A 9,305-nucleotide genomic window follows, 5' to 3' on the forward strand; every position below is an offset into this window, starting at 1 on the left:
GCTGCAACTCCATTAGCTGAGCTCCTCCAGGAGTTACCCAGCAATCCTTCACCCACAGCCGGTCATCCTTTCTTCTGCATTTTCCACCCAGTGAAAGAAGCTTCCATTGATCCCTCACAACTCAATTTGAGCTTTGCAAGAGAAGCTTCCTGCTAGAGCAAGTATCTGCCTTCTTTCTACAGCTCTTAGGGATGGGATTCAACTTGCCCAACTTCAGGGGTTTACAGAGCAGAAGATACAATGACAACCTTAGCCTGACATACAGACCCTCTTTGCTGACAGAGGAAGGAAACAAATGCTCCTGGGTGAGATGTGCCTTGCTTAGATCACTCAGATCCATTCTCATCATACTTATTCTCCTCCAGACAAGAAATTAATGTACATAATTATTTCAGCTATAGTTACAGACATCTGAGTCTGAAAGGCAAATCCCACTCTTAGAGGCTCAAGATGCTTGCCACTGCATGGTAATCCTTCCTGCATCCATACAGCAAAGTGTTCCTGGGTTTGGAGAGTTAATAATTGCCTAATATTAGGAAAAAAAATCATTATCCACCATATGTAGACATGCCCTTCATCTTTCTTAGCTCCAGAAGACAGTATTTAAGAGGTTTGAATAATTTCCACATTTCTTCCAAAAAAAGCACAGGATAATGCACAGTCTACTCAACCTATTTGGGTCTTCTTGAGACAAATCAAGCCCGACAGCTCCTTTTTTGCCTTGGCTTTCATTTCAAAACTTTAGATCAGTTTAGACCTTCCCTGAACTACAGTAGTTAGAATCTCATCCTAAATCTTTCACTGTCCTGGTAACTGAACTTCAAACCTCAAGCTGCCTTCACTCCTTCTTCTTAAAGCCAACAGTCAGTGACCCATCACTATTGGCTCATCCAAGCTAAGCCAGATAAATTAATAAATTCTAGAAAAATGTGACCAAACTAACTGCATGAGCAGGTGACCTTGTTATTCTAACGCTCCTTTTATCCCAACCAGTGACTAGTTAGTGTTTTGGAAAGCAACTGCCTGGTTAGATGTCTGCTGTGCAAAAGTATTTCCTGAAAAAATGATGACCCAAATCTAAATACTGTGGATTCTGCACTTGTGGTTAGCAATAAGCTGTGAGTTTGCATTACTTAATGAATAACAAATGGTTGCTGATGTTTCATCTATTATTACGGCCTCCCAGTGGTGTCTGGAATAAAGATTATTAAACAGCAATCCTCTTCCCAGTGATCATTTAAACAAACAGGCAGATCAGATTTTCCCAGTCTTTACAACACTAGTTTGTGCTTAGTCTGAAATCAGATGCAGCTTTGTGATGGTATCCCCAAGAATCAATAAAGTTTCAAATGAAGCCAGATTATTTTTCACATTATGGGGGTGGCACAGATTAACCTGAGGGTAAAACACAGCTTCCAAGTTAGCACAACCTAACACAGGCAATGTGCAGACAGAGCCAATGTTTTCTGCAGAAAAGAAAACAGGCCTGTCTGTCTTGCTCTTGGAGTCATCCCCATAGACCTGCTCTGAACCATCACTTGGAAAACAACGTCAAATGTGTCAGCAACATCACTGTAAAAAAGCTGATTTCATCAGTGGTGTAATGTGAATGAGACAACTGGGATTTATCACAGAATTTATCACAGAATTTAGGAGAAGCTTCATGGTATTAAGGAAAATCCCGTGGCTGAGATCCATAAGCTACAGCATTAAGTAAATCCTCTATTATTAGTTTTATTTGTTTCTACATATGCTTAAAGCAGTAAAAAAAGGACATTCTGTAAATGTTTGCTCTATGCAGTCAGTCCACAACCACTTTTGAAAGCCTGATAAATAGACCTTATCTCCCCAAAACACAGATAGACAGTCCTGTCAATGAGATGATTCATGAAAGCTGTTTGGCTTTTTACTATTCTGAGAAACTTGGAAGGGCAAGAAGGTGCATCTTAAAAAGATTTATCAGGGTGACAATGGGAGAGGAGAGAAATCTTTTTTCAAGTTTTAAGAGGTGTCTAACTTTATTTCCCTCACCGATTCAGAATTATAAAGACAATATTCAATGGATAATGTGTGGGTTTGTTCATCTGCTGCAGTATCTCGGGGGACCTTTCAGCAGTATGTCAGGCTCAGTGGCACCAGGATATGACCAAAGGTCTAAATGAAACCTAAATTCATAGGTAGAAAGACCGTGGAGTTTCTAGGGCTTCCCTTGAGGCTGATTATCCATGGCTCCTAGAGACAGTGCAAATGATGTTCCTCCAGAAGCTTTTCTGTCCATCCTTTCCTCATAAATAAAGATGTTAGGTTGAAAAGTAGAGACAGATTTATGTATTTTGATTCATGTTTCTGACAATGCAAATTTTAAATATGGTTTTCCTCATGCTTATTTTCAAAGAGGCTAACCAGAGCCAGTCTAATGCTTCCTCTGCTAACAGGCTTCTGTGGAAGGCTTCAGAAGGTAGCACCTTCTGCTCAGGTTCACAGCAAGGAAATCCACCACCTTTTCAAGGTGGTTTTCTTTCAGGAAGAGGAAATCTACCTAAACCAGTAATTTGCACAGACAGAGCTCACTGTGCCTGCTTTGTACTTTCAACTTTTCTTTTCCTGTTCAGAAAGGGAGCAGTCAATCTGCTTCTTCAGCCTGCTGCTTTAGCTGTGAGAGGGCAAGAATCTTCTGCCCCTGCTCACTTTGCATACTGAAGTAAACAAGGAAGATTTCATGGTTTTGTTCAAAGTAAGTCTTTCAAACCATTCTGTTTAGGCTGCAGAAAGAAAAAAATTAAAGAGTAATTTTTCCTTACAAAAATGCGGAGATTATGAGATTGTTTCAGTCTGTCAGAACCAACGAGATTTGAATGGAAATGTTCTTGGAACACTGGCATCAAATTTGAGTCTGTTGGAGTAGAGGTAGCTGCAAAGCCAGTTCCTGCCTTCAAACAGAAATCCTGAGGAAAGTGTAACCTGTTCTAGCAGTCTGCCTGACTATTTCACCTTGTTACACAGCAAGGGGAATCCAAAACACCTCTAGTACAACCTCCCTCCTTCCTGAGGCCAAACTCAATGTACTTCAGGACCTGCTGCACTGGGTAGAGAACCAGCTCTTCAACTACTGTAAATAAAAAGGAAAGTCTATGCCAGTAATTTAACCACCCTTTTCTAGGGATGCAGTTTCCAGATATGTCAACTTGGTGACTTTTTTTTGCTTTCAATTGTTTTGCTAAAGTGACCAGAAAGCAAATCCAACATTGAAATACTCCTGGGAGATTGAAAGGAATGATACAGCTGCAGCCCCTTATAAGCCGAAAGGGGAAATAAATTTCATATGAAATGAGGAGTGGATAATGATGTGTTGCCTAAGAAAACTGTTCCCTCCTCAAGATGATTTTGTTTTGAGTGCTGCTGTGGAATTTCTCTCTGTGCAAAATGATTGGAACAAAGGAAAGTGGTCAGGAGAAGTGACACCAGAAGTCTACAGACAGCAGCAGGAAATACTCCAAAGGGATATGCCTTTTTTCTTATTGATGCACAAGTGTTTTGGAGAAAGTGAAGTATTTGTCTAGTAAAAAAGAAAGTGTCATGCCTAGAAAAGAGGGATTTCAAGCGTTACATGTCAGTCAATGCATTTCTGTTCCTTAAGGGAAAAAATTAAGTGCTTTAAAGGAAAAAAACACAGCCTGCAGTTCCCTAATCATGTCTCGAAAGATAAATGCCTCGATCAAAGAGGGACACAGAGGTTTCTATAAATCAAACATCACAGGGAGATGAGGCAAAACTGCAGGAGACTTCTTAGTGGTGCTTGGAAGAAGAGAAAAAAAAACAAACAACAAAAAACAAACAGCAGAATGAGCTTTCTTACAAGGCAGATAAATGCAGCACACTGGGACACTGAGTGTGAGGATCTGTGCTTTTATGGATAAGGAACATGCTCCACGGCAGCCACTTGACCTACATGTACAGCAGCAGAGGTAAAGCTGCCCCACAGGGAGCTGCAGTTGAGCTACCAGCACACAGGGAATTCCAGTCAAAAGGGCTGGGTCTTTACAGAGCTGAACTGAGCAGCAGCAGCTGCATGGGGAAGGGGTTTATCCTGCTGTGGTACCTCAGAAGGAAAAGAGATCAATACTTCATTGGCAAGGATTACCTATAATTTAAAACACCCAATATGCAAGATGAAATTTGACCAGTCTGTTACAGTTTCCAGGGCTTTATCTGCTCCTTAGTGACTAACAAAGCTTTTTCTTTCCCAATCTCTTTAAGCAGTGCTTGCTCTCCTGATTCCCAGCAAGTGGATCAGCTGCTCCATGACACAATTACTGTTCAGAACTAGAAGATTTTCTTGTATTTACAATTTTAAGGCACTTTTTTTTATAAATCCTAGCCTTGCCTGTTTAGAGGTTTGACATTTTGTTGACAGCCATACAGTTTAGGTTATGCAGATGGAACAGATGCTGCAATTTTTAGGTATAATTGGTATTTCATTTCCTTTCAATTTCCCCATCGTGTTGAGCACAACCAGGGCAATGGGAACAATCAAAAGAACACTCCACTGCAGCTTTATGCTTTTGTTTTTTTAAAGACCATAGCAATTTCTGAACTAGGGGTTTCGGTGTTGATTTTGGAGATTTTGGCATGTGGGGTTTTTTTTGGTAAAGGGATGTTCTACTGAGTTAATAGCAGGTAGCATAGCTAAAGCTTTAGCAAGTCTTGAATTCTGTGTCTTTTCCAGTGTTACTGAGTTTCTCTCACAGACTTAAAAATCTACCTTATTAAAACCTCTTTTTTCAGCAGGGAAATTTTCAGTGAATAGCATGGTCAAAAGGAGACCAGGCGTCTCCCTGGCTTTTGAACAAAGGACTGGGGATGAATTCCCATTGCCCTTGGCTCTTAGCCACATATCTAGAGCAGCCCCCATCAAAGTCCCAGTGAGCTTCTGAGGAGCATGTAAGGGGATATTAATCTCCTGTTGAGCCCATGCCAGGCTGCACTGGCATTTGGGTGAGCTTCTGAGGAAAGGGGTGAGGACCAGTAGTCCATCAGGTCAGAAAACCAGCCCCAAGCATCTAAACCTTAAGTGGACTATTTCAGGTAAGTTTTAGCCACATTTCCTTGCTTTGAAAAACTTTACAAGGGAATTTGCAACAGAACCGACGCACCTCCATGAGGTTTTTCTTATTGCTTCCCCACTGACCCCTCCTCTGGGGTTTGAGACCCTCCAGGCTCTGGCTGGGGAACAGACAAGAGATGTCACCTTCACATCACAAAGCTACATGATCATTAAGGTGCTTTCCTGATTAATCTGAAGAGATTAAAAAATCAAGTAGCCTTAATTCCTGCTGAATCCTAGCCCAAAATTTTCAGCATGGCAAGAGACAAACATCTGACATAACAGTTTAAAAAGCTTCTCCCTGACAGGATTTATCTACAGTTTGCCACCAACATCAGCCTCTCCTTTAATAGACCTGATGTGTCACTTATACTATTCTTGCCTCCCACCCATTTTGTGCAAAACAGAAGGAATATTCATTTTGCTGTTCACTTCAGTGACAGCAGGAGAACGTCCCAAATGCAGTGTCTGGCATCTGTCAGTCTAGTCATGGAGAAGAACATACCAAGAAAAGCCACCTGTAAATTTAGAGTCTAATAATGGCATTCAACTCTTGCCAGAGGTAGGGTGCCACGCAGTGTGGCTACAGGATCCTCATGCTGACACAATTACCAAAATAAGTGACAGTGCAAAAACCAGCAGGATTTTCTGTGATAAAACAAAGTTTCTAGAAAGTCATTGTGCATCCTTAGGTATCTTTCACAGAGCAATTCATTGAGCAACAACAGGAAAAATACCCCAAACCACAACAAACCACACTGCACATTTTTATGGCCTCAAAGCGTATTTTTTGCCTTTCAAATGCATTAACCATTTTGCAATTTAAATTCTTCTGGTCATGCTTTCATTGAAATAGAGCTGAGTGGCAGCTCTCCCCTTGCAACAATGACATCCACATCTGATAAAACAGGACACTTTTTAATACCCTGCATGTAGCAAGTAAGATTGTGCAAGACAGGATCTATAATTACTGTTAATTAGTAGGAAGTTTAAAGGTTTTGTTGTTTTCTTTTTTTTTCAGAGTAGCAGGTTATTTTCTACTTTAATGATATTATTCACTTATTATTATTTATTATGTCTATTTTAGAAGTATTTATTATCTCTTAACCTGGCCATTAGTGGAAAGAAGTTTTAAAGAGACAATTTAATAATACTTAAGGAGCAAGAGCTCATACACCTCAATTGTATAATTTTAAGTTGAAAAACTAACTGCAAGAGCTTCTATGGTTTTCGTGGTAATCAGATGTATGTAACAGGATTTTACTTGTGTAAGAAATTACATGTAGAATTGTAGTTTCTGTACTAGATAAACACCTGATACTCATGTAGCCATCCTTAAGTAAAGGAAGAGAAACCAAAGGGCTTTCATGCTTACCTGCCACCTTGAGATAAATAGCAAAATTTGACTGATATCAAAGGGAGTCTGTCTGAGCCTGAAAATAAAACATGAAATATTGGGCAACTGCTCATATTTATTGAAAGAGTAAAAGAGATGAATTTTCTGTGTAACCAGATCCATACAGAAACATCTACTTCTTCTGTTGTAGTCCAATGAAAGTAAATTAAATGGTGTCAGAATTGATGGCTTTTCCTTCTGAGACAGATACCAGCCACAAACTGGCTATGGAAATGAATCAAACTGAGTGCAGCTCTCATTGTTTACAGAGAGCAGGAAGAACCGGCAACCACATGGGAACAGAGTTTGTGACAGCAATGGAAAGAGCACTAAACTTTGCTTCATTCCTCTTCTGTTAAAAAAACCTTTATTTTTCTTCTTTAGGTTCTTTCCCTGAGTCTTAATAGATTAAGAGTGATAACACAAGCCAGTGGCAGGCAAAGAAAAGAGAAACGAGAAGTCTCTTGTGATGGGAAAGTTTCAAGCATTGCAAATGTCTGTCAGCTCCAGACAGGGAAGCATTTTTAATCCAGGCTGTGTCTTTGTGCTGAGCTGCCAGATGAGTCACTGATAGATGGAGGGGTTTGTCGTGCAGGAGACATGAAAACTGCTCCTTCTTTTAAACCAATATAGGAAATTGCATGCAGAAAAACTGTATTTAAAGGCAGACACATAAAAGGGTTTAATGAAGCTGCTCCTGCAATCTCACCTCAGCCTCCCCAGGGACAGAGGTTTCCACACTCCTCCCAGAAGCACAGGAACACACCAACACAGCCAGTGACACAAACGTGCTCTGAGGCTCCCACAGGCACTGAACCCTGACAGAAGACTCTTCTTGGTTTTTTAACCTTTCTGCTTTAACCTTGACATGAAAGGAGGAAAGGATCTTGTTCAAAGGAACCTGTCCAATGCCAGGCTGGATTGTAGGGTTTAGACAGAACATGACACTGTCCTAAGGCATTTACTAAACATATTGCTTGATTTTGCAACCCAGTGCTCTCAAACTGGAAATCAGCCCTTCTTGCACTAGTTTTTCCCAAAGAAAAATAGGCTTAAACTGATTAGCATGTGTGGCTCAGTCTGCTAGTCATTGACTGCACAAAAATGAACTACACCCAAGTCCTAGCCAGGTCACCAACAGACTCCTCTTGACTTAAGAATGTCAGACTTCACTGTGGGTTTCAGTTGAAGGTCCATCACTGTGAGCAAGCTGCAGAAGCAGGTGGCACCAAAGTTCTGTGCCTCCTACAAACACATGGGTTGCCCAGGGGAACATCAGCATGTGGGCAGCCAGCAGATCCCACAGCTCTTGGCCAGAAAGCAGAGGAGTGTGGAGCCCCATTCTTCCTTGGGATGAAGACAGTGGTGCTGCCCTGCAGAGCCAGGCCCATACACCTACCCAAGACCTCAACAGGTGAGGAGAGGGACACATGCCTGGGAGCAGGAGCCTGAGGATTTTGGCCAAAGATTTGGTTAAGCATATAGAAAATTAGGAACATGAGACTCCAAATCTTAGTAATCCAGGGGATGCTGTTTCAAGTGTCTGTCAACATTTGGCTCAGTAAAACATCCTGCAAAGTGCTCAGGAGGAGCAGTTGTCTGTAGAAGAGCCAAGGCCTGATGGAAACTCCTGGTAGAGGAATAAAAGATGAGAGCTGCTGCTGCCTCCTCTGCCAGCCCACTGCTGGGACTCCAGGCAGGCAGACAAAACCAGCATCATTTGGAGATCCAGATATTTTAAGATCTTAGAGTAAGATAAACAACACCAGTGCTAGTGCCCTTATTTTCAGAAGGACTTGGCTGCAGTCCAAAGTTAGCTGGCCCAGTGTGAAACACAGGGCTATGTCTTGCTTTCTGTTCTCCCACTATCCTGCTGGCAATCAGAGGCAGTAAAGACACAAGGGGACACTCAGATTATCTCTAGGCACCTGAAATGACCTCAGAGATCTGCTGCAAGGGCACTGCTTTTGTTTTGATAAGATAAAGCTAGTCTTACTATCATTTTTAGGGAAGCTTTAGATTTTAGAAATACACCAGGGCCTGCTTACTTCTTCCAAGACATCTAACACAGAAGAAATACAGAGAAGACTGTTGTAGCTATCATACAACAGCAAGAGCTGAAATTAGGAGCCAAGTAAAAACATAAATATATCTATGCAATACCGAAATATGCATTTCTCCTGAAATAGTTAATTCCTTCCCTTGCCATTTAGGAAGCTAATTCTGAATCCAATAAAGCAAAACATCTCACAGTAAATTACTTACAAGCAAACTAATCAGATCCAAAGGTTTTTTTGTTGTTGTTTTTTTTTTCTCTCCCCAACACAAATTAATAAATGAAACAGCTATACAAAGTAATAAAGAGAAAATACTTCTAATTCATGCAATGTTACAAAAGGCACTCTGGGGAAATGGCCTGTAGTAATAGATTCCCATTAAATATAGCCAAGAAGGAAATTAAAACTGGTTTGAAATGGTAATAGAAATCCCCACTATAACAATGAAATACAGATTGCTGAGTGACAGTGTCCACTCTTGAGGGAAAACTCTTGAGGCCTGATTTTTTAAAATATATCCTCAAAAAGACTGTTGGAATGAGGAGAAGTTTGAGGAGAGAGGACAGTGGCTAGCAGAAAGTGCTGCCCAGAAATCCTGACTTGCTTAAAACTTACCTGGAATTTTATGAGACCTTTTATTATGTATTTGGTAAAAACACACCACTTCTCCTGCCATCTTACCATTAGATATTTTCCCTGAATATTGAAGATTTTCTGTGTACTTATCAACGGAATCTCCTTGTAGGAT

The sequence above is a fragment of the Apus apus genome, chromosome 13, assembly GCF_020740795.1.
Source record: "Apus apus isolate bApuApu2 chromosome 13, bApuApu2.pri.cur, whole genome shotgun sequence".
NCBI classification, from domain to species: Eukaryota; Metazoa; Chordata; class Aves; order Apodiformes; family Apodidae; genus Apus; species Apus apus.